Here is a 25826-nt window from a genome sequence, read left to right on the forward strand (position 1 = left end):
GTGAGTGGGTGGGTGGTGGTGTGGAAAAAGTGCTGGCTCAGCTTGCTAATGACTTGAGCTGCTCAACTTAATGACAGATTTTGCCAGGTTCTGAAAATCATGATAGTGGTAACTGGCCCATGTTATATTGTTTCTTCCATCTAAGCTTCCTGGAATACATTAAACTAACCAGTTTCTAAAATATTGTTATTTTTTCGTGTAGTACCTGGAACGAAAACGAAGTGGAACAGAAGAAAACCTGCTATTGCACTTTCTACCAAGCCAATGTTACAACAAGTTTATTAAGCAACACTGAAGACATAAATCACATTTTGGTTTTGTCTACTTCCTTTCCATAGATTTGCAGAGAGCTAGGAGTTGAACATTCAGTAATACATCTTATCAAATAGCAAAATCTTATATCAACTTCATTGAATCTGTTTGATGGCAAATAACTGCACTAAGAACAATAATGAGAAATATAATTTCAGTTCCCATTGGAAATAAGAGGCCAGATTAATGTAAAGATGGTACCAAAACCAATTGTGAGTGGATTTTAAAAAACCCTCTTCTTACTTACCCAGACAGTATTTAAGCCTAGAACAAAATTTATTATGTAGTTTTTGTAAGGTGCATTTTGTTCTTCAAAATACTTCATAAATGTTAGAATTCATATCCTGAAGTACTCTAACGTTCTTTATTTCTTTATTCCATTTAGGAAGCCACTTTACAATCAGAATTTATAAACTTCTAAGAAAACAACTTGTTCCCTGTTCATATCTAAAGAGGAAGTGAACATAAAGGGTAGCACTGGAGGTCCAAATCTGCAGCATTCCATCTGCTGAGATTTAGATTAGACTAAACCATGTTCTCTGCTTGTCTGGCTGTGTTTTCAGTGATAAGAGTTCTTAGAAAGGGGGCTGTCACTGTGAGTTTCCAACAGTCACTTGATGCAGTTAAGAAAACCTGTCTTCAGCATGCAGAAGCAGCAGATTTTATCATGACTGATTAAATTATAATTCATTATCAAGTACTCCAATAGAATCTATCCACCCATAGAGTCATAGAATAGTTTGGATTAGAAGGAACCTAAAAAGATCACCTAGTCCAATGCCCCCTGCAATGAGCAGGGACACCTTCCTCTAGATCAGGATGCTCATAGCCCTGTCCAACCTGACCATGAATATTTCCAGTGATGGATCATCTACCACCTCTCTGGGAAACCCATTCTAGTGTTTCACCGTCCCATTTTGCAAATAATTTTTTCCGTATATGTAGTCTATCTTCACCATGACCCCCATTGGTGCCCCATGTGCTAAGGACCAGCCAAAGGCATTTGTTCAATACTGCATTTTGTTACTAAGGAAGACATCAGCTGGGAACAGGCACAGTCACCAAGAATAAGTTACTTCTCCAGATTCAGTCATTTCATTGAGTCTCTTTTAAAGAAACCTGAGAATAAACCAGCATGGGTGGCTGAACCATCTGCTGTTGGGCCTAGAGGCAATTTTGAGCAATTGAGGCTATGAGTTCTCATTCAGAAAATGTTTACACCCCACTCCCTGCTGTCCAGAAAAACATTTCAGAGACAGTTTTAAGGTATTTAGATCAGAGACTGCAAGCAGAGAAGTAGTCACATCCTAAATCTCAAATGGTACTAAGTAGCTCAAATGTTTAAGATTCTCATAAACTGTATTGAGCATTATGAAAACATTGAAAGCAGTACTTGGGTTAGCTAACTTTTAAGTTACTTTGGAAAAGCCTTTGTCAACTACAATGACTACAATATTGGCACATACCCAGGTTGCAAGATTTTTCAAGAAAGAAAATACCCATTTGACAATACACTGAGTAACTCTCTTGCTAGCAAGAGCAACAGCACTCCAATGCCCAGCTAGGATTTTACTCGCAAAGTTGGAAGCAAGTGTTGATAAAAATAGTATGTCAAATACTGCCAAAAAGATGGTTTTTGAGCAGGCCGAGTGAAAAAGCAGTTACTTGGTTTTGACCAAGTGTTACTTTTGCTCGTGTCACCATTAAAGCAGGAAATCTCAAGAAATGTGAAAGTATACATTTCAAACAAACCCCTCCCAAACTAAGACAGCAAGGTCTCACAGAAATCTCTCTATATACTTGCTATTTTTGTTCTTATTGCCTCTTCCTTTTAATTTTTTTCAGACTTTCATTCTTGAAGTAACTTTTTATACTGCCCATCATTCACCACCTCCCTTCCTAAAATAATAATTAAGACATTTATGTCTGATTTGCTGAAATCACTGTATTCATTATTATCCAGTGAAGAGTATAAAAATAAAGCAAAAAGGTTTTTGTTTTTTTTTTTGTTGTTGTTGTTTTTTTTTTTATTAAAATAATGTGGGTTAAGTTTGGGGTTTTTTTCTTAATTCCTTGGGTCACTATAACTTTCATTGCCACAGACTCTGGGAGTGTGACAGCATTTTTAAAAAGCATCTTCTAAATAAGTTAAAAGCATGCCATACAGCAAACTGAAATGAAACAATGAATCACATCTCCCATGGGTATAGATCTGCAAAATTTCTTTCAGGTTAGCTATTTCATACTGATCTGCTGAGAAAGTGGTTGCGGAGAGGGCTGAATCCCCTTTCACATCATTCTTCCCTGTCCCGCTACATCCTATCCTCTTATCATCCCTTTTTGACTGGTAAAACTTAAAGTCAGAAATATTTTCAGGAAGTTTTCATAATGCTGGTGACACTTCAAACATGCTAGAGGGAGCTGAGAGAGAAAGATTAGCTAAGTAACTGTATTTGTATGCATTAGCTTAAAAAGCAATTAGCTCCTGTAACAGGAGACGTAACAGATCGGCGCCTAGCAAGAGTATATATGACTAACTCTGTTTGACTGTGTCAAGAAGAGGGGTTTGCCCACCAGAGAACTAACATTTCTATATAAGAAGCAATTCACTTTTAATTCACATTTTTAAGCTTACAGCTTCTCTCAACATTTAGGGATATTTTTTCAGTTTTCTGCTTCCTTTTTTCCATAATTATTTTTGACAACTCTGTCCCTCCTATTCAGCCCAGTGCAAAGCAATGCAGTGGAAAAAGCATTGTACTTCCACCAAGCAAATGAGTAGACGCATATTTTCTTATCTGTCTAACCTTCTCTCCTTCTTCCTCCCCCAGGAAGCCCCAGATCCAAGATACAATAGAGGACAAGGCCAGAAGATTCACTCTCCTAGAAAAAAAACAATGGAACTATATTCAGTCCAGTTACAGCAACATCTGGCTTTATGTTAAAGCTTTTCTCACCTCCTACCCCCAGATTCTCCCTGGTGGAAAGTGACCATCCCAGATTTATGCATTTGACAGTTTCTCCTTATCCATTACTTTGAATTGTAAGACTGGCTAAAAGGAGAATTATTTTGCAGGTGGTCCAAACTAGGCCACATCTGAGCTTACATTACAATGGTACTTGTTCTGATGTGACTGCTTCTTGATTCAGTGGTATCTGATAATGTGGTAGCAGTGAAATCCCTAGAGGCCTTGACAGTTTGTCCTTGTAGGTCTCTTGGATTCTGGTCCTTGGGAGGAGGCAGATGGAGGATGAGTGAAAATTGCACAGCTTCAGGTTGCACAGCTCAGCAGCAACCCAGTCACACACAGCTGTTGAGTTAAACATCTTTACCCTCCTCCTCAGTGGACCACCTTACCCATGTACATTTTGCATCAGCTTTTCATTACCTTCCTGGAGACAGAACACAGATCCATGACTTTCCACCTAACTAAGGCTGGAGAAAATTACATAACTCCTCTTCTTCAGATTCCCTTTCAGTAATGCTATCAAATATTTTCAAGTCTTCAGTTCAAGCAAGTGGAAAACATTTGAGGCAAGGCCTAAGCTACTGATTATTAGGTTTTCCTGTAACACAGCTGGTAGGTTTCTCACAAGCTTAATTGTATTTTTGTTTTTAGGTGGTGCAGGAAAACTCCTGCTGTAACCCGACACATATTAAGGGAGTGCAAGAATTGATAAACAACACAAAGACTAAAGATCAATTTCTTTGAGAACAACTGATGAGATCATTTACTTATGAAATAGCAGCCTTGACAACAAGGATCAGGTGTCCCTGAACTAGTTCCTGAAGTGTAACCATACCAGGTAATTAATATCAGCCCTGAGAGAGACTAACATTTCTGTTCAAATCACATTTCTTTCTTCTATCTATGAGCTTTTCTGCAGGCTCGAGGCACAATGGAGCAGAACAGGGAGTGCGGTTACTACACAGGCTTCATTGTCTGCAGAACACACTGCTACCTAGTAGTAGAAAAGGCAACAAAGAGACTGCTGGACAGTCACTAAGAAATTGGAAGGAAAAAAAAATTTAAAAATCCAGAGCTGAAGCACTGGATATGCTTGCTATTACAATTTGGCTCAGAAAACAGAGAACTTTCCAGGGCCATTTCCAGCCTTTGCAAGAGACTGTGCTCTCTGGAACATAGAACAGAGCAAGCAGAGTGGGCTTGCCATGCCCTGTCACACTATTCACAGCAATTTTGCCTTTTTTATCCTCTACTTTTCTGAAAGGAAGTGTAAAAAGAAGTGTTCTAAACACTTCAAAAATATAGAAAAGGCCAACCCAAAACAGCAAAAGTAATTAAAACCTAAGACCAGTTTAAAAACCATGTTGGAAGTCACACAGCTGCAGCCTTCAAAGGCTTACTTTTTTCTGGAGAGGGGTGGAGAAGAGGGCTTTGATTTAAAAACCACCACCACCACCGCAATGGATCATTTGATCTTTTGGTTCCTCCTGCTTTATTTTAATTAATGTTTCAAAGTAACAATTTAAAGTCAATCCAGCTTTATTAAAGGTTCATTGCGGGATTAAGAGAGATTTGAAACCAAGCCCAATACAGTCAGCAGAGACAAAGTGAAAATGGTCACTCAACAAATAAAAAGCATAGCATGCTGGTAGTGTTTTGAGCAGTCAGCCAATAAAATCAGGCAACATTTATAAATACTGTGTAATTTTTTTTCCCCCAGCAATGAAAATCTTTTAAACTCCCAGTAAATAGGCTTTTGTGCCACTTATGAAATATTTCTTTCCATTTTTTTAAGAGAGCATTCATTCATTTCAGTTTATTGTTAAATAGAATCCTTCATATATGTGCATGAATATACTGTCATTACCCAAGCTAAATGCAGCATGTGTTAGCAACATCATACCCTTGATTCCACTCTTTTTCCAGATATTCAAGTCCAGAAACATCACTATTTTCTAGTTGAAGGGGGTGTCAAGGCCCTAAAATACTCATGTCTGCACACTCCTCTCTACATGGACCATGTACAGGACACAGAAGAAGCAAGCCTTGTGAAGACAATGAGTTTACTTTAAATCTTGCAGAAGCAGGCACCTTTATAACTCTTGGAGATAGATTGCATTCAGTTGACAGCCAGCCTTGGTGGCATTAGAACTTCTAGGAACTTATTAGCATTTAATATGGATTAGATGCCAACCTATTTATTTCGCTCTCCATTAAAAGAGCAGTAAATCTGAGATCTTTTATGAAAAAGCACTGTGTTTTGTTTGACACAGGTATAAAAAATGTCTCTTTCTCCCTTCTAGGGGTAATGTTATCCAAGTCACAATGCTGAACTCCTCAGACCACATATATAGTACAACTTCCGTTCAGTGCTTCTGGCTTTTGCTGGTTTTGAGAAGAAAAGGGAGAGGCACATCAAAACTTCACATGAGGTGTAATACCTTGGAAAGCATTATCCCCTTTCCACCATTTCTTCAATGGACATGTGGGAAAAGAGGAATTGCCCTGTTTGAGGTCTGGATCCAGTGGTAAGGGAGGGCATTGTCAGGAAAGAGTGTCCAGCACAATAGTTTGGGCACTGGGACTGCTGTGCAGCAGTCCAGGATGCATCAGCACAGCTCAGAGTTCCTCTGCTTCATTTGGCACAGCTACTTCCCTCTCGCTCAAATGGACAACAGTTCACAGCTGTGGATATATTACCCTCATTGCTTTTCCCCTGAGAGTGTGTCTACAGAGGCTATGGGGGCCTCCATTACATTAGTGCTGCTGCTATAGCAAGACTACTTACAGACATGTATTTCAATCCCGAGTGCTGCAGACATGCTTTGGCTACTTTTGTCCACTTAATGAGAATATAATCTAGGGCCCAGCTGGTGTAAGTCGGCACAGAAGCAATGAGCCTAAGGAAACAGTGCCAATTTACCTTAACAAGGATCTGGCCCAGGGGATTCATAATGGATGGAGTTGTCTAGTCAACAAGAGGCTGGAACAGCTCGAGATGACTGCATTTCTCCCCCACTTTCACTGTTCAGACAGCTTCTGCCAAATGGTATGAGCAGCTGGACATCTCTTTCAAATCCATATTTAATTCCCTAAAGCTGCATTGAAATGAAGAATCCTACTCACAAGAAAAGAAAAAAATCAATATTTTGCACTGCTCTAACTTCAAATTTTAATGAACAAGGAAGGTTATGCTGTAGTGTAGGAAGAAATCATATAATCAGAGTCTCAAGGCTGAGGAAAACAAGAAAAAACAATCATTTTAAAACATTTCCTCTTTTTATTGCTTATGACAAATCTATTTATTAAGCAAATTTAACACCATTTTTACTCAAGAGTGTGTAGTAGTAGAAAAAAATTACAGTCTGATAACTTAAATGATTGTCCAAATTAAAGGAGAAAATGTGAGTTATTCTCATTCATGATATTGCCATCCATAGACAGATATACTATAAATTTATCAAACTGCTTGAATTGGGATCAGATTATTATTAAGATTATTAAGATTATTATTAATCTTTTTACTTGCGTTCTCTCTTTCACCAAAAAGTTAAACAAATTTCAAATCAGTGAATAACTATAGCTATGGATGGAAAATAGAGGTCCTTTAAATTCTGATAGAAATTTCCTTTTTCACCTTCCTGATTCAAGCAGAAGAAAGTCCTCTTCAGCACCATCTGGTGTAAAAAACTAATCAAATATAGCTGAGAACCTGAATATAGGGAATGGAATATAGGAAAGAAATAATGATGTCAGGTAGTGTTATTGATTTTGTTGGGACTATGATACATTACAATATGGAGTGGAACAGAATCCATGTAATGTAGTGTCCTAGATTATAAATTCCAGTCTTACAAATCTGTTTTGAGGTCTCTCAAGTTGAATTTTCACTCTTGTTTGAAAAAAAACATTGCAATGGTATGCCCCACTGGATTTTGTTCACAGACTCGGAAAAAACTCACCTGAAACCCTCAGGTTTCACTTGAGTAGATTGAAGAAGTCTGTTTTAGATATTTCTGAAATTTTTGTTAGCATTAAATACAACATTCCATCAAATGGACATCTGATCTTTTCTAATGGGTCACATTTCAAAATTAACATCTCTGCATCTTTTTAATTTTCATTGATAGTCTAAATTGGAATAAGAAGTTTGGCCCCTTAGCAACACAGATGTAAGCTTCCACCTGAGACTATAAAAATCATTCGGACTTATTTTACAGATGGATCAAACTCTAAAAGCCCAAATAACCCAACAGCCAAAGATAAGATTATATCAATCTCAATTTCAACTTTTAAAGATTGAAAGTGATGTTTTTCCTCTTAAGCCAGAGCTTCATTTCTAGGAATAAACATAGGGAAATAGTTTTTCAGAGTGAAAGGCTTCATTTCTCAATCAGATGCAACTACACTGATATTTTCTGCAGTGAAACAACATCATTCCGAACTCCACCAGTAAATAAACTGAAGCTGCTTTCTGTTTTTGTAAATAACTCTCACTAAAAGGCTACGATATAAAGGGTACACATACTTGATAAAGAGCACATATTTGAGCAAATGTGCTTGGGCATGCCTTTAAGAACTTGTATTTTCCTGGTATACAAAGGATTCCTGAGACACTCAGAGCTGGTGTGATTTTGAATGGTAAAACTGCCTAACCATCAGGCAATGAGAAACCAGATTACCTGCTTGACACAGCTTCAAGGACCATGTGCACGCTCTGTTCCAAACCAAACTTCAAAAGAATACCATAATCAAACAAACTGCACATACAAGGTATCCAAGGAGAGCACAACAAAGGCTGCTTTGCAGGGACAGAAAGAAAGAGGAATGGGAAGCAATATAGTCAAGCCTCATGGGTAAAAGGATGAAAACTCATAAAGGAAGTGAAAATTGAGGTATGCAAGTGTATTTGAACAGGGCAAAAAACATGGGGTGAGTTTTTAATTAATTCCATAAGTGAAAATTCTATACACCTCCAGACCCATATGGACCAATCAGCTGTCTAAAGGTTTTCTTCACAGTTTAGAAAAAAGAGGAAAGTCAGAGCCGTGACTGACCTGCGTAGTAATCCAATAACTGCAAATTCTGAAGATTTCCCACCTCTGGTGACTGTTCACACCAATAAAAAATCAGTCTTTTTCTATTACTGTGAATGGGAAAGGAGCTGTGATAGATCTCCGGAGGATCTAGCCTTGCCAGGCAAGCATGCTTCTCTATGAGTGAAATTCGGGTGAAAAAAACAAAAAAAGAAATCTAGAAAGCAACATCAGTGCAACTGCACACAAAACCTGTTTCGGGTGTTGGTTGAGTCTAAGAAAATCCAATATGGAGCAGTGTTAGGTATTCTCTGTGCATAACTGAGTGACTAAAACATGTTAGTTTTTCAAACCTAAACATCTCAGTCCAACCAAATAAAACAATACCAAGAGTCTGAAAACTGCCCCTTCAAAAGGAAGTGTGTTTGGGGGTCAGGTGTCTTTGATGCAGGCCAGATACAGCACAGGAATGTGCAATATCCTGCTTCCTTCAACACCAGAAAAATCAAAGAGCTAGAGATCGTCTCCCTGCTCACAGCTCCAATCCTTTTAGCCAAAAAGTTCTTCACAGAGGGGACCTCTCTCTCAGGGAACTGCTCCAAGGCTGTGCTTGGCCATCTGTGCATCTGCCTTTTTTTCCTTTATGTTTTCCCTTGGGGGTTTTGTTGCTGTTGTTGCTGTTGTAGTTTTCTCTCTCTGACTCTGTATTCTGCCTCTCAAACAGCTCTGTGCCAGTCTACCCTGTACACAGTCCTGAGAGGTATTGGGCACATCTTTAGTTTGGAGACCAGTTCCATGCCATAAAGCAACTTAAGATTTTGCACTCAGTGGGGTATTTATACTTACCTACTTCTGTCTGCCTAAGCCTTGATGCTGCTGGGGGTGGGGATGTGCAGGGCATTTAACAGCACCTGCAGAGGTCCCTCCCATGCTGCAGGATACTGAGCAAGCTCCCTCAGACCCCTCCTTCTCCTGGAACTGTTTCTGCAACCTCCATGAAACTCTCTGACCGACTCTAGCTGCATTCAGAGCAGTCGCAAAGATTGCACACAAAAGATTTTTGGTGTTCTGCGGCTTAACACTCTACCTGTAAAAGCATTAATCATATGCCTCGACCTTCCAAAGGCTGTGGGACAGTAACTCAAATAATATTTGTCAAGTACACAGTAAGGTCATTATCAGCAGCAGAGCCCACACAGAAATTAATAATTGTTTACTCAGAACAGGCTTAGCTCTGCATGTACAGAAACAAAGGGCATTGAACAATGAAGGCTAGTGATAAAGGAAAAAAAATATGGCCACTTCCTCACCATCTCATGCATTGAGGCATGAGGAGCAAAACAGCAACTGATTAATAATTAAAACATCTACTATATCATATATGTGCTGGGATAAATTCTAAACTGAATAGAGACTATGTTCTCAAAATACTTTTTTGTTCTTTTTTCTTAAATTATCTTACTTCTGCGGTATATAAATTTTGCAAATATTGCTTTAAATGCAATGCAAATATGACTTGCAAAATATATTTTGCAAATTCAATTACCTTCTAATGGGGTACGATGCATTTCACCACCCAGACTGTCAACCAGTAGTCCAAACTTGCAGACACCCTTTTCCAGGGAAGTTTTACAAGTGTCAAATAGTCATATTCCATTTCATATATTTGCATAGTTAGCACTGAACATAACCAAACATTTGATAATCTCAATAAATATAGAAGAGCTCAATGAAGAAGAGAAACAGCAAAAAAAATGTGTCTGAGGGAGAAATTAGGAGAGAACACTGCAGGAGGATGGAGGATACAAAGTAAGCAAGCAAACCAGAAATTCAGTTTTTTCCTCTTCCTCTGCCAGCTGCATGCCAGCTCTAATGAGAGCAGCAGTTAAGTATTCTTGCCAGCCCTCCAGGTTGGAGACGGCTATGACGACAAGGAATGTGAGGAATGAAGCACTGCGACTGCTGTTACATCTGTTTTAAAATCTGACATCAGCCTCCCTTCAAAGCAAACTAACCCAGCAATTTCTGCAGCTATTAACAGAACACACTCGGTATTATTGAACTTAAGGTGCTGGAAGAATCAGATCCAAATCCATCCAGTCTCACAGCTGGATTGTTGCTATTTTACCCATTAAGATTTTGCTGTCCATACCTTTTGATAGAGGTGGTTGTTTTGGATTTTGTAATTAAGTCCAGGTCATTAAAAATGGTAGAAAACAACAACTGTAAGCGTGGTTTCCAAAAATGTAGGAAATTTTAAAAATTTTGGCCTCAGTAAAAGATATCAAAAAGTAAAAAGAATGAGGACAAAAGGTGGGAAATTAATGGCTGTGATTGGGAGTCCCCAGCCCAGTATGCTTGTTACTAGTTGTGCATTATGCCATAACAAAAAAATCAGCAAATTAGAAATTCCTCCTGCTGTGCACAAATGGAGCCAGAAATGACTGTCCCTGCTGCCTGTACAGAAAACATCAACCTCTATGGGATGCTTCACGAGCTGGGTATGTTTGGGTATCTCTAGACAACAGAGAATGAGCAGCGATTTTCATTATTTAGCAGCACACTTAGGCACAAGGTGGTTTCATTTCCATTCTGATGTGGATCCTGTTAAAAGATCTTTTGTGCAACCACAGGAGGATCTGAGATAGCCAAGGGGAAAATAATAATAATAATTTTTTGAAGTTCCAGACAGAAAATGACTGAATTCCACTCACTGATTTAGAGAAAAAAATTAAGGCAAATTACCATTTTTATAATGCTCTTTTCCCAGGGATTTTTAGAGGTAGAATGCTGCCTTTCTGGTTAGCAATTCTACAACTTCCTAATGTACATTTGTGTCAACAACTGTTATTGACTAACTACAATATCACAGGCTCTTCTTATGATGTAATGAGGTATTAGGCATGATAAGAGTATTAGTTATGAAAATTTATTGTCTTCCAGTATAGTTGCCAAAAGTAGGGTTATTGAACTGTCATGTTACCTGATTGTATAAAGTGCAACAGCAAGTTTTATGTTGTGTATAAGATCCACGAAGAGTTAAATGCAAAATTTAAGACTATAAAGCAGAAACTGGTATTGCAATTTTACCCACTCTCTGATTTAGTGTCAGACCATTATCTAGAAGAAAATTTTCAAAGACTTTTTCCATGATCTAATTAGAAAGTAGACAGTTTTTACCATGTGGCAAGATTTCTCCCCAAATAAATTTCAAATGACTGGAGAAACAAATGGAGAAATCACCATTTTTTTAAGCAAGTTAGAGGGTATATCTTGAGTAAGGGACAACAGGAGAAGCTTAAACTGAGCAAATAAAAAAATAAACAGTTATGAATGACCAGGATTAAGATGATATTAACCCCAAAATGATAAAGAAACTCAGGCAAACTGCTGGGGGGTGGAAATGACAGTTTTTAATCTCTCTTCTAATAGTTTTTTCATCTGAGGAGTGAGAGGTAGAAAACAGGATGTCAATTTTAAAAGAATTTTCACAAGGGAGCTGAAGACTTCTAACTCTAGCCATATCTATGCTGGGAAAATTAGTAGAAATTATAGTAAATAACAGAAATAGTAGATATGTGGATAAATATTATATATTTGGGGGAAATAGCAGGAGTTTTCACATGGTTCTGCTTAGAAAATTTATGGGAGTTCTTCACATGGTCAGCAAGTATATTCACCTGCTGTAAAATACCTGGCTTTCTAGAGGTGTGCTGTTTAACAGTGTCCCTTCAGCACATTTTCAGAAAACTAATTAGTTGTGGCATTGCATGGTGAATACCTCATTAAAAGTCAGGAAACACAAAACAGAATAAAAATAGAACAGAACAAGATCATTAAGACAGAAAAATCTTATGTTGACGCTGCTCCATACAACGACGATCAAGCAGAAAGGATGTGAGCAACAAGTTGAAAATATCTGCTGATGATATGAACTGGTTTGAGTAGGAATAGGAAAGAATGGAGGTGAAAGAGTGCAGAGGTGCTTTGCACACTGCATAATGAAAATACAGTTTTAGTTCAGTAGAGATAAATGTAAAGGAATGTAAATAAATGTACAAGGGCAAGAAAAATCCTAAATTTGTATACAAAATCATGGGCTCTGAGCTGATTACTAAGAACAAAATTGAGAACAAATCATTCCACTGTAAGGAATCAAGGTTCCCTACATATTATGCTCTGTAATTCTGTCTGTGCATTTTAAAAAGGACACAGTAGAACGAGAATAAATGCATGAAAAAGATAATTAGAAATCTGAAAGGGCTTCAATAGTGGTGATGACTTAGTAGAGTAAGACTCTCATCTGGCTCAGAGGGAATCCTGGGGAATTAAGATAAGGGTCTCTAAAACCATAGGCATCCGGATGAAGAAACATAGAGATCAACCATTCATATTTTCTTTTAACTGAAGTACTAAATGTCATTGAAAACACTGAAGGAGCACACTTCAAGACGGAGACAGTGCTTCACTTAGGTGCTGTTAACTATTGGAATCCCTGGACAGAACAGTTTGTAGACTCAGAGTTTACCTGTCTTGCAGAGAATATTAGTCAAGTTCATACAAGGGAAATTCTCAAGAATTACTATCTGTCCAGAAACCACATCTAGCTCATGTCTTTTTCAGGATATTCAAGAGGGGAAAGTGCCTTTCCCCTTGCCACTTGGTCAGACAACCTGGAAGTTGATAATAAACAGATTTGTCTAAGAGGTCTCTCCAGAGACCAGCACCAGCCAAAAAAATATCTTTGGAGACCAACAGGAGAGGAGAGGGATTTTGAGATATATAATACTCTAGGACTGAAGCAAGGATGTTAGAAAATTGGATTTATGATAGAATAGGTTGAACAAATTAATGAACTCTGGCAATATTAGAATTTTCTATGAGGTCAAGGGAAGATCACACAAGTCCCTGGAGAAACACCACTACATGCTTGTCCTATCCTTACATTCTTAGCAGTAAATATCTATCAGTGGATATAGCAAATGAAGCTAGACACAACTTTGGTCTGACCTGCTACAGGTATTTTGTTAGATCTGGACAATGTTTCTATGGCACCAGGCAAGCAGGCAGTGACAGAGTTTAAAGCTCATCCCCTACTCCTGAGGCTTTGACTGCTGGGCTCAGGACCAGCTTAGAGAGAGCACAGCTGCTGACTTTGAAAGCTGCTGTAAAGAAAACTAGAAGCAGCTCCGGCAGACTCTGACTCTCCTCCCCCGGGAACTGCTTTTAGCTGTGCTGTTGCCCTTCGCCTCTCCCTGAGCTGTGTTGCAGCTGTGTTATGGCCATGCCTGCACCTGACCATGTATCCCACTGGTCAGAGTTCCTGCTCCTGGCCCACAGGCTGACAGCACACTGCACCCCAGGACCTGTCTTGTCACCATGGCTTCACCTGGTGACCACTGGCCCACAGGTGTCCCAGCCCTTCTCTGCTTGGTTTGCTGGGCAGGGTGGATCTGCAGCCAGCCAGGTGCACAGCCCCTGCAGCCTGGGGGTACCTGCCGTGCCCTGCCCATAGCCCACGGCCCCTACTGTACCCCAACGCAGAGCAGCAGTGCAGAAGTTTGATCACTATCACCTGTTAATATCTACCCTGGATCAGAAGAACTCAACAACAAAATGTGAGGAATCTGAACAGTCAGGAAACTTTCATCTTTGAGAGAAAAAGTAACTGCTGGCATAGTGTCACAATTCAGAAGAGCTTCATTTATGTAAAGGTATCTACTGTGAAATTCCATTCATTGCATAATACAGCATTTCCTTTTGGAATTGGCAGCTAAAATATATAAAGCCCTTTATGGTAGAAGACTTGTGTCCAAAGTTAGTATGGAGGAAAAGTGGAAAGAAGGCTAAATACAGTCTGTTCTCTTTTTCTTTGCAATGCTTTTAGAATAATGTTCCTCATTCCTGTGCATTACTTCCTCCAGCACTGTGAGAAATAACTGGAACTGCCTGCTCTAGTAGGGTAGCAAAATTGCAAAGCTCTGGCTCTGAACACAAGTGTAAAAGTACATTGAAAGCCAAGAAGAAAAAGAGGGAAAGAAGAAAAAACCCTCAGCTGACATTTTCTTATTTGTTTGGTTCATGGCAGTGCATATTCCACTAAATAAAATAATACATTACATTTTAAAATACTACAATTCTCAAAACGTTGGATCCTTCCTTCTGATTTGCATACCTGTGGAGTCCATTTATTTTATTTTTTCTATGCTTATGCAGATTTGAATTTTCTTTTTTGCTAAGATCATGGGATCTTAACTCATTTAGTCAGCTGAATCCAGGAACCAAGGTTTTAAAAGTAGAACATTAAACATTGACCGATAAGCAAGAAAGCTCTAAGAGCTGCAACAATTACAATTGCGAGGACTTTTGGCTTTAGCTCTTAAAATTTTACAGTCTGAAATTTGTATAGTTCTATCATCCATAGTATGATGGAAATAGTAGAAGGCTTTCGATACTGTCTCCCAAAACCTCTCGTTTTCAAACTAGGAATCCCACAAAATAGTGCCAAAATTTTTTTAAAAAAAAGGGCTTTTATGCAAAATACCTGCTTTGTGCACATATATTTTAATGCTGATATTTCACATTTCTTGCTTTCCCCATCACTTTTGCTCATTTGTTTCATTGTCTGTTATCATTAGTATTTTTCATACCTTCATAAAACATGTTGCCGGCATTCAGCCAGGGAGTCTAGAGTTCAAGAAGAATTTTCCTTTACAGACAAGATAAAGTATTAATTCTGTGAAGTCAGATCTGCATATATGATAAAAATTAGAAGTTAAAAATAGACATGAACAAATAGTTTCCGTTTCCCTAAAAAATTTATTTTGTGTTCAAGAAAGAGAAGAAGAAGAGTGACAATTAGGAAGAGAATAAGAGAAAAAGACAAAGTTCAGAATAGGCTTTATTTTAATACCTTGTATCACCAGAATTAATTCCACTAGAATCCTATCAAAACCATAAAGAGATTTCAGGTAAAGCTTTCTGAAATGGAGTTATGTATGTAATTATGGTAAATTACACAAAAGGAAAAACAAAGGTTTGTATTTGTAAACCTCGCTCTCCTTCAGGCATTACTACAGATCAGAAGTAAGACGTGTCTGGGCTCAGGAAAAACTGCTGCTGCTAGCTCAGATGAGGAACACAAGTTGCTTTCCAGTTACATTTAGATGAGAGTTCACCTGTGGTAGCAACTTTCTGTTTTTGACTTTTGTCTTCTCTTGCTAAGTGATATTTGGCTCTTTCCTTCATTCTACCTCGAGTCCAAATGAGAAAGATAGGCTAAACCTCTTGTGAGCGTAACTGAAGTGTTTAGCAACTAAGGTTTCCTTGCCATTGCCCTGCAAGGAGAAATTCAGATACCTGATTTTCCCTTCACAATGCCAAAACCTGAACATCATGCCCTCATATAGTCTCTCTCTCTCTCACTATCTTTTAAACCACATATTAACAAGACTAAAAGTTTGTTTCCAAAGAAGCCTTGGAGCATTTTGGCTGGATCACATAGGGGCTGATTTCTTCACATGTAACAGAAATACCATAGTAATCAATCCACTAAGGGAGAAAAATTAAATATTCCCCCAGCTACTCAACTTCTAAAGGATTCCAGCAGTTTCTGAATTTAATTACTGACGAGTTTAGATATGCTGTGAGATTCCAGGGCTGATTTTATGCACTTTCCCTTGAACCTCTCTTGTCTGACTTTCTCACAGTTCTTCATAAATGAAGGCCCCAATTGTTTAGACTAAATTGGAACACTGTGTTTATGTCCATACAGCGCAATACTAAACATAAACAAAATCACATGAAAATTCTTGGTATGAGAAAAGAGCACATATCTCCAGTGTAACTGTTTTATCAAAGAGCACATAATTTATCTTAACATCAAGAAAAAAATGTTGCTATTTAAATCCAAACAAATTATACTGCAATGTGAAAGAACATACAGATTTATTCTCAATAAAGCAAGTGAGCACTGATTTTTTCCACCAAGTATTCCGACAAGTTACTGTGGTACAAATATGTTTGACACCAAAATTCAAGACCACTGCTGAGGTTCAATTGCACATAAAACCATTGAGCAAACTTGCACAAAGTCAGCTATACTAGTGCATGTATTTTCCAAGCTGGGGGATGTTTGTATGTACACAGGACCTTTGAATTTGAAATCAGAGTTCCCAACTAGGCAGAGCTGGCAAGTCTTGGCTTATGAGTACTATAGCCTGAAGTCAAATAAATTGTTCAAAAACAGTGTAGCTGCACATTGATGCTCAGCTACAAAGTCACATGCTTGACATGCAGAGATCCAAGAAAAAGAGTGAACAGGAGTTTGTGGTTGGAAAGAAAGTTCTTGAAAATATTTTGTCCCTACTTTCACAGCAGAATACTCTGAGTAGAGCCATTTCCCTTTTATTGTCATTTAAAACACTTTGTAATGAAATTCCTGAAGTTTTTTAAAATTAAAAAGTAAGATTATTAAAATACTCTTTACCAGAAAAAATTTACATTTCTCTTCACTCATTCCAATGTAATTATAGAGCAGTCCTTTTTATTCTTTTCCTTGTACTTAAGTAAAAATGCCAAGCCGAGGAAGATCACAACTAAACAGATACCCAGCTGTAAAAAACTGCAAAAATCAAGGACTGAATTCCTGATCCTTTCTCCATTCATCCTTCCACCTTCCTTCTTACTAAAACTGTGGTCCACACACCACCAGTAATTACATTTGTGGTCCACTGGTGCTTGAAATGCCAATAAGCGGCAATGATACTCAGGAATCATAGAAAGGTTGGGGTTGGATGTGTTTATCTTAGAAACTTGTTATCTTGCTCTGTCTGGTCAATAAATTGTCAGCAATCACATTATTACCACTGAGCTACCAAAAATACTAGGAATAAGTGCAAAAATTTATGTAGCTTGAACAGAGGAGGATTTAAAGTTATTACCATTTGCTAATGCCTATAGTGATGTTTTCATTACCAAGGACAAGAGGTCTAAATGGATGTCTCTCAAGTCACTTGTGACCTGAACCAAACCATAATTAAAACAGCACTTTCAACTCTGAAGAATCAATGGAGCATGCAGACACACACCACAAGAGAGAAACCAAACCGTGTCTGTATTTTGAGGCATTTTCACAAGATGCTTGACATGCCTACTATGGGGTTATTACAAGGAAACAAACAACTGAACACAAAAGGACATTTTGTTGCAAGAGTAAAACTCAAATCCTTTCACTTCTTACATTCCCATGTGTGAGAACTCATAAATCATTGCTGTACTTACAAAGACCTACATTTTCAGCCTACCACACTGTGTCTTACCCTCAGTACACAAATAAACCCATGAATCTATTTGGAGGCATTGGAAACACGCTTACACATGTGTAAGCATGTTTCAGATTTAATGAGCAGTGAAATATTAAGTGACAACAGTTCAACACAGTTTATAAACCAGTATTTGGGAATGTAAATGCACTGTAATGGCAGTGCTACGCTATTAATTGAAACAAAAATAAACAGCACTGTATTTAGAAAACAGCAAACAGCAGAGAACTGTTGTGCAGAGACAGGTCCTCTCAGCAGCTAAATTAGATGCAAAAGGAAATTATGTTAGCTAGAACTTACCTTTCACCAGAGCTCATTCTCTGTTGACGGAAACAAAGTTTGTTTCAGTTCTTTGTGGAGCTAAACTGCCTTCAGTATGAAGACCTGAGCAGGAGAGCCGACTCAAATTGGATGGAAAATCACCATTTCACCAGTAACTGCTAGCTAGCTGGATTCTTAGGTGTATCCTGAGTTTAATTTTTTAACAGCATTAAAATTCAACCAGGATATGACATGACCTCTCTTCACTGTGCTGTGCTAATGAGGCAAGAAAAAGTAGGAGCCTCTCCCCACTGACCCTCATCACACAGATTACTTGGCTGGGTTTGAGGCCACCAGGTGCTGTCTCACATAAAAGACTTTAAACAGGTGGATAGAGCCAGACCAGAAGATGAAGTAACTTTACTTGAAATGCATTAATTTTGTATAAAGGAGGTGTAAAATTGAGAGAACCAGAGTTGGTACAGGTCACTGAGGTGAAAGGGGAAAAATACTGCAGGACAAAAGAAATCCATTTGTTAAAGTTAAGAACTGGTGAATGGAAGGAAAAAATACTGTACAGATGAAAAAATGCACAGTCAAATTAAAGGGTTAACAGAAGACTTGAAATAGGGAACTACGAAAGTATTTCCTACCGGGGATAGCTGGGGAGGATATTATTCTAATTCAGAGAAACATGATTATGTTCTCTTCTTCCTTTTCTTTTTAACCCAGCATAAAACAAACCACTGGACGTTTGCATTGTCCTTGCATGTAAATAGAGAAAACACCAATGAAGGATAAGGGAACCAACTAGCATATTCTTTAGGGGGAATCCAAATTCCCATGGCTAGGAGGTTCAGCATATATAGCAAAGAGAAAATAAGGTAGAATTGTTTCCTTAAACAAAAGGGTTGGGAACTCTGTATGATCCCAGTTTTGAAGCTGTAGCTAGGTGACTTGAGTTAGCATTTTAACTACACTCAGCAGGTATAGTCTTTAGTAGATGGCTTCTCACAGACTGTGACATAGAGGGAACAAGACAAAAACTGAGCACAATGCAGCCTAAGAAATAGTGCACTGGGATTTTATTTTAAAACCTCCATACCCAAGCTTACAGCAATAAAAGAAAATACTAAAGGTGTTGGATGAAAATGAGGTGGTACTCTCCATTAGGCACGTACTACAGGACATCTTAGCTAAAGAAATGGGAATGGGCATTTCCAAAGATTACAGAAAGAGAGGTGTTTGTACACACACCAACTAAGGTTTCCTTTTACAAAACAAAAGCAAGAAACAGAGACAGGAAGGAAATCACAGGGAATAGCTTGAGCAATAGCCAAAACTCAGTTTCAGATCTGTGTAAATGTCAAGGTAGAGGAAAGAAAGCAAGGAATTCTCAGACAGAGGGCTAAAAATCAATTCTCCAATCAAACAAAATTATGTGAGAAAGAGGGAAAAAGAGAGAAAAACTAACAAGCACTTTGAATAAGACTTTTTCTCCTGAAAGTTATTCTTTCCACCTGTAAAAATAAAAACCTGAGTCCTAGCAGTGCTGGTAAAAATGAATAACAAACTGCAAACATTAGCTAAAAGAGCAAAAGTGTAATATGATAACTAAAACACAAGGCACAGGAAGAAAAATATTCAGAGTAAAAAATTGTCAGATGGAGAACACTCCCAGATTAAAATTATGTAATCTTTTTATCTTTCAGTTCCCAGATGAAAAGGGCTGACCAAAATATTAGAACAAAGAAGGAGGAAGAAGCATTAACAAATACTCTTTCTTCCATTTTCACTGAAAGTAATGAAGACTAAAGAAAATTAAATAACTGCCAAAGGCAGGAATTAATGCAAATAGGAGAACTATTTTTAAAGGAATATAAATAATATTAGAAGGAAGCACACAGTGTGAAGTCTCTCAGGTGTCAGAGAGACAGGGAGTGCAGCAGATTCATTAATTTCCTGGGTTCCTTTTAATCTATGCTTACAAAACACTATTTTAAAACTTTTCTGGCTAACTTTTCCAAATCTGAATTCTTTTGCATGCAGAATTTGTTGGATGCCAGGAAAAAAACTAGCTTCAGAAATCATAGCATCATCTCTCATAAGGAACTTTTCTTTTCCCATGACCAGAAAAATGAAGCCTTACTGCAAGGTGAGGGAAAGACAAATTTGTAATTATAAAGTGAATATGTATCACATGACTGTGGTGGCTCTGGTGCTGCCTTCAGTAATATACAAGAAGCACAGAAACAACCATTTCTACAAGATCAGACTATGTTTGCTGCAAAGAAACCTCATCCAGAGACATTCTTGTGGAGTGCTGGCGTGGGAGTGCTGTGCTCAAAGTACAGTAGTTTCACGAATACAAGCCGCACGGATTATAAGCCGCACCCCCGGTGCCTCGACAATGTTGCTGTCTTTGTCAATAGATAAGCCGCACCCCGAATATTAGCCGCACTTTCGTTCGTCGCGAGAATCCGTGCGCAGCTTTCACAAATTGGCCAATTAGTAACAGGATCGCGGCATAGCGGGCTTTACTGGCTCGGGGCGGGGCCAGGAAGGCTCGGCCCGCTCATGGTTGCCGACGGGGCCGGGTGGCCCAGCTCAGCGCCACGGCTCGGCGGGGCTGGCCGGGTGGTGCTGCCGCCGCCGCCGCCGGGCTCGCTGGCCCCCCTCTCCCGTCAGCACCGCCCCGCTGCCGCGTTCGCTCGCCCGGCTGGCAGGGCTGCCGCCGCCGGGCTCGCCGCCCGCCCCGCTGCCGCTTTCGCTCGCCCTGCGCCGCGCCTCGCGAGCGCCGCGCCCGCCCGGCCCCGCGGCGCTTCGGCGAGCCGCGAGCGGCGGCGCTTTCGCGAGCCGCGAGCGGCGGCGATTCGGCGAGCGGCGGCGCTTCGGCGAGCCGCGCGCGGCGGCGCTTGCGAGCGGCGCTTTCGCTCGCCCCGCCGGCAGGGCTGCCGCCGCCGCCACCAGGCTCGCCGGCCGCCCCCTCCCGTCTGCACCGCCGCCGCGTTTCCTCGCCCTGGCCGGCACTGCAGGCCCCCGCACCGCCGGGCTCCCCCACGCTGCTGGCCCCAATTCTGCTGGGCTTCCCCCGCTGCCAGGCAGCCCCACCCGCCGGCCTTCCTGCTTCTGCCATGCTCCCCTGCACTGCTAGCCCCAGTTCTCCCGGGCTCCCCCGCCATGCTGGCTCAGGCTCTGCCGCCCTCCCTGCCCCGCCCTGCTGGCTCAGGCTCTGCCGCCCGCCCCCGACACTGCTGGTCCCGCCTCTGCCAGGCTTTCCCACCTCTGCCGGGGCCGGCCGGGCTCCAGCTTGGCTTGGGGCTGCCGCGGGCTCTCACTTCCGTGTTGGCAGCTTTTAGAATTTTGTTAATAGATTAGCCGCCCCGGAATATTAGCCGCACTTCCGGGTTTCCACCAAAATTTTGGTCAAATTGGTGCGGCTTGTATTCGTGAAATTACTGTATCTTTCTGACTCTGTATCCTTGTCCAATATATAGCTGCTGGCATGCTGAGGCAAAATCTAAATATGGAAAAGAGTTAAAGGGGAAGTAATAGAAATAAGATCTAAAATGGAGGCAGATCTCTTGTACTAGGTCTGCCTTTTAGACTTTCAGGGTTTAGCTTTCAGCACAACTCAGAAGCTGAAGCACACTGGATAACCCCTCTCAGGTTCATTCAAGCCACAATCAACAAATATAATCATGAAGAATATTACGCCAATTTATCTTATCAGTAACCATGGTTAATATCAGAGCCAGACAATGTAAATAATTTTGAAGTCTAATTTGAGTAGTAGATTTTTTGCCAATTAACTCTTTGGATTAGCAGTGAATGCTAAGGCATTCACTCAGTATGCCTACAGTTTCATCATTCCTATATAGGAGTAGGTAGAGTATAGCTTTCTGTTCCCTTGTAATTTCACTATGTGATCCAAATGGTTTCCTTGCAATAATCCACTGGGATGCACTAGGTTTCCAAATTATATAAAAAGATTTAGAAAATGAGGGTGCGTTTTCACTCTACCTTCAGAACCGAAGAAGGAGGTTGACAACGTGAGATGAACATTTGGGCAATCTACACATTTGACCTAAATTAGGAGCTTTTTCTGACAGCTGGAAGAAAGTCTGTCAAGAAGCTGAAATATTTTCATTTCAAAACATATGAAATGTAAGTGAAAAAAAACCCCTATGTTTTCTTGAATACTAATTTACATATGTATTCTTTTATTTACAAGTATAGGCTTCGAAATTTTTTTTCTCCCTGAAATACTAGAGGTAGATTTTGGGAGCTTTTTGTTAGGTTAAAAAGCTAATGATCACTTTTAATATTTGAAAAACATTCTGTTTGTTTGCCCTTTCTTGAAAATTCAGGTCAAGGCTAGTGAAGAAGACTGTATAGATGCCTGCCTCTACTTCTGAAAGAAAAGATGGAGTTAACAAGAAATTGAACAGAAAATACTACAGTGGCACGTGGGCACATTAACCAGCTTGGTTACTTACAGATTTCCTCAGTGAAGAAATCAGATTGAGGCCCACCATAGGTTTCCTAACGTGATGCATTTCTGTGATTTGAGAAGGCTGATGCTGACACCACTGGAATGGCTGCATTGCAGAATCAGCCATGCCCAATAAAAGGGCCAGGCCTGGCAATTTTTAAGGCAAAAGATAAAAGGATACAATCCTTTTATCCTGGAAAAAAGGAAGCTCTTTTGTCAATTAATGTGAGGAATGATTGACCTTAAAAGCCTAAAAATATGTTATAGAACCACTGACTGCCAAGCTCAATTACAGGTGGAACAAACATTATGTGGTAGGAAAAAGGAGTTTCTTTTTCTGCTGCCTCTCCTTTCATGCAGTCACCAATAAATGCAATCAGAATATGATGTACAGTTTTTCTACATTTGCTTTTTTGTCAGTAAAAGGTAAAATTTTCATAAATCATGTAGAACAAACATGGGGTAGAGATTTTCCACTCTAAACAAAAAAAAATCTTAAATCTTTTTTAAGCACATACAGAACATAAAATAATGACAGTGTGAGACGTTCTTTCCCCAGAAAGGGGACACAGTGGCTGCTGCTACTTCAATCCAGTGAAAGGCCGAATTTTGTCTCCCCATGAAACTGCTCCTTGCACACTGCATTTCTTCCCCTGCTTCTCCTCAGCAAGAGAAAGAATGTACTAAACTTTCTCCAACACTTCTAACATAGTGTGCTTATTTACATGCAGGTATCCCATCCTGATCTATTTTGCCCAACCTTGCTGTCCCAACAAGGGTTATTCCAATGCCTAGTAACTGCAGCACCTCAGAAATTCTGGTGAAGAGTGAAATGGGATGAATGGTCTTTTCTGAACCTTATATAATAAGGAAAGAAATTGTCGATGAGTCACGTCTGCCTGAGCATAATTTGATATTATACAGATATGAAGCTGAGCATTTATGGTATTGTTTTGGCATTAATAGCAATTGAACATCCCCAGGAAAATGCAACCTACTATGGAAAAATAACGATCACAGGACTTCAGTCTCTTTTTCATCTCTGGCTGATATGTTCCAAGTCATATGGCTTTATAAATTCTTACTGATTTCCATCAACACGTCTCTTTGATGTTTAAAGTCTCAGCTGGAGTCACATTTGTAAGCCAATAGCTCCTTTCAAAATATTTATGTCTTTTGACTCAAAGTTCAAAACAGGGCAAGATTCACTTTTGCATAATCACTTTGAGCAAGCACAGTATTTCTTTTACAGTAATTTGAGGAACAGGCATATTGAGTATTTTAAGACACTATACTTCATGCAAATTTTGACACCAGTGCCAAAGAACTACAACCTTTTAGTGAAAGATAACAAAGTGCCCAGCTCTTTGCACAGAAAGACAGTTTTGACTGTACTGAAATCAGCCTCAGTGATCTGTAAGTTTTCCACTACAAGAATTAAACTATAACAACATTCTAAAAAAGGTAACTGTATACACACTTTACTGTGGCTCCAATCGATACAAAAACTACCTATGAAAAAGATACAGTGGAAAGAGATGGTGGTGAAGTCAATAGGATTCACTAGGCCTTAATCTCACAGAACTTTATAAATAACTATGTCCTTTCTCCAGAATTTTTTAAGCCATTTGTACTTTCTCTAGCAGGAAACAAAATGGTGGATTTTAGTTTATAGAGCTCTCTGTGGAATATAGATTTTTATATATATCACCACAGGATTTGCTTTGCAAGACTTTCAGATTTATGATTCCAATGCCCTTCTGCTTCCTAGGTATTCTTGGCAAGATGCTGAAGCCCCCAACAGGATGCCAGTACTTCAGCAAGATGATCCAGAGAGGGTGTGAGACAGATAGAGAGGAGGAGTAAGTTCCTTCATTTCTCATCTATTTGCATAGCTCATTCTGTCTGGGCTGCAGGGCTCAAACCAGCTGCTACACAAGAGATGGTAATTGCCACGTAGAAAGACACTCTCCAAATCATTCCATAACCCACATTCCAGATATCCCTGCTCTCAAAGCCAGAGTCAAACAGAGGATTATATTAAACATAGGTGTCACTTTCAACCTCTTTGCAGCTGAGCCTGAGAGGTGCTGCTGTCTTCTCTCTCTCATTTGCATTCTCCCATCTGTTCTTGCTTCATTTCCTGACATCCCTCACAAATTATTACACCCCTTTCTCAGTCCTCCTCCATCTCCTTCCTTCTCCTACTAAAGCCTCTGTCACTGCCTTCTCACTTGCCCTTGCCTTTCCAGACTGTCACAATCCTTCCTCCTTCCCCAGCTTCAACCACCACAATTCCTTCCCTCCCTTGCTCTGCCTTGCCTCTCCCCATCAGCAGCTGTGCCTGAACCTGCTGGCTTTATGACAAATCTGTACAAATACAAAAATATGGTATTCTATAAGCCTTTTGTGACAGTACATTGCAGTTTCATCTCTCACCAAGCATATATATAAAACTGAAAACAGTGGTATAGATAAAAGATGCGTCATTTAAATGAGATGTATATTTTCTTTATAGTTCAGTTAATTATTTTTCATGCATTTCAAAATGGAATAAATATTTGGGTATTCTCCCAGCCCCAGAAATTCTGTAAAAAATTCTAGTGAATTTCTGGCTAGGCTATTTGAGGAACATGTGAAATTACCAATTATCTTTTAATATTTTCAGGTTTTTTCATGTGAGAACAATCTACCACACAGAAAAAAAACCCTAATGGAACATGGCTGCTTCATTAAATAAATACCTCCACATTGTCTTTCCTATATGAAATCCATTAAAAGGCTTTCAGAAGATACCTAGATGATCCAACAGAGAATTTCATGACCACAGAGGGGCCAGAGCAGGTCCAGATGTACTACAAAGACTGTTGTACATTGAAGCCATCAACTACTCTCACAAGGGGCTACCTTAGAAGACTGCCCAGGTTATTGAGGATTTACCCTGCCATGCTACAAGACGGAGATTTTAACCCCTGAGAAAACTGAGCTGACAACTACAATGCTGTGGTTCTTGCACCCTCAATACTTCATCCAACAGCAGCAATCTGCAGAGAAATCCACTTTTCAGGATCTGCTTCTGCTTCTCTCCTGTGGCATCCACATTCTTAAAGTTTCTAAAGAAATGGCATGACACAAACCCACTGTGAGGCCAATGGGCAATTTTGTCCGTAAGGTGAGGCAGGAGAAGAGAATTTCATGAGAATGTACAAGATCTACTTGACTTACACATCTCTCTGTTATTCTCTTGCAAAGACAAGACAATTCTCTGAGGAAAATAAAAATTTAGAAAAAATTGCTATTGTGCAAATTGCCCCTGCTTTATTTCAGGAAGGCTTGTTTTTATCTTGTGAGTGACCATATGGGAAGGGCCAGTGAATTGATGCTCTGTGGAGTAGGTTGCAAAAATACAGAAAATAAATGTCTCTGCTTA

At 39.6% G+C, this 25826-nt stretch overlaps 1 long non-coding RNA gene across 1 annotated transcript in view; it reads left to right on the forward strand.

The window, feature by feature from the left end:
- Positions 1-25690, forward strand: part of LOC117008812 — a 111198-nt gene extending 85508 nt beyond the window's left edge. The window contains exons 2-3 of the long non-coding RNA XR_004420362.1: positions 24168-24258; positions 25065-25690. This is a non-coding gene — a long non-coding RNA (uncharacterized LOC117008812). The remainder of the gene's footprint in view (positions 1-24167; positions 24259-25064) is intronic.
- Positions 25691-25826: the final 136 nt, after the last annotated feature.

Source organism: Catharus ustulatus, chromosome 1 (assembly GCF_009819885.2).
Source record: "Catharus ustulatus isolate bCatUst1 chromosome 1, bCatUst1.pri.v2, whole genome shotgun sequence".
Classification (NCBI taxonomy): Eukaryota; Metazoa; Chordata; class Aves; order Passeriformes; family Turdidae; genus Catharus; species Catharus ustulatus.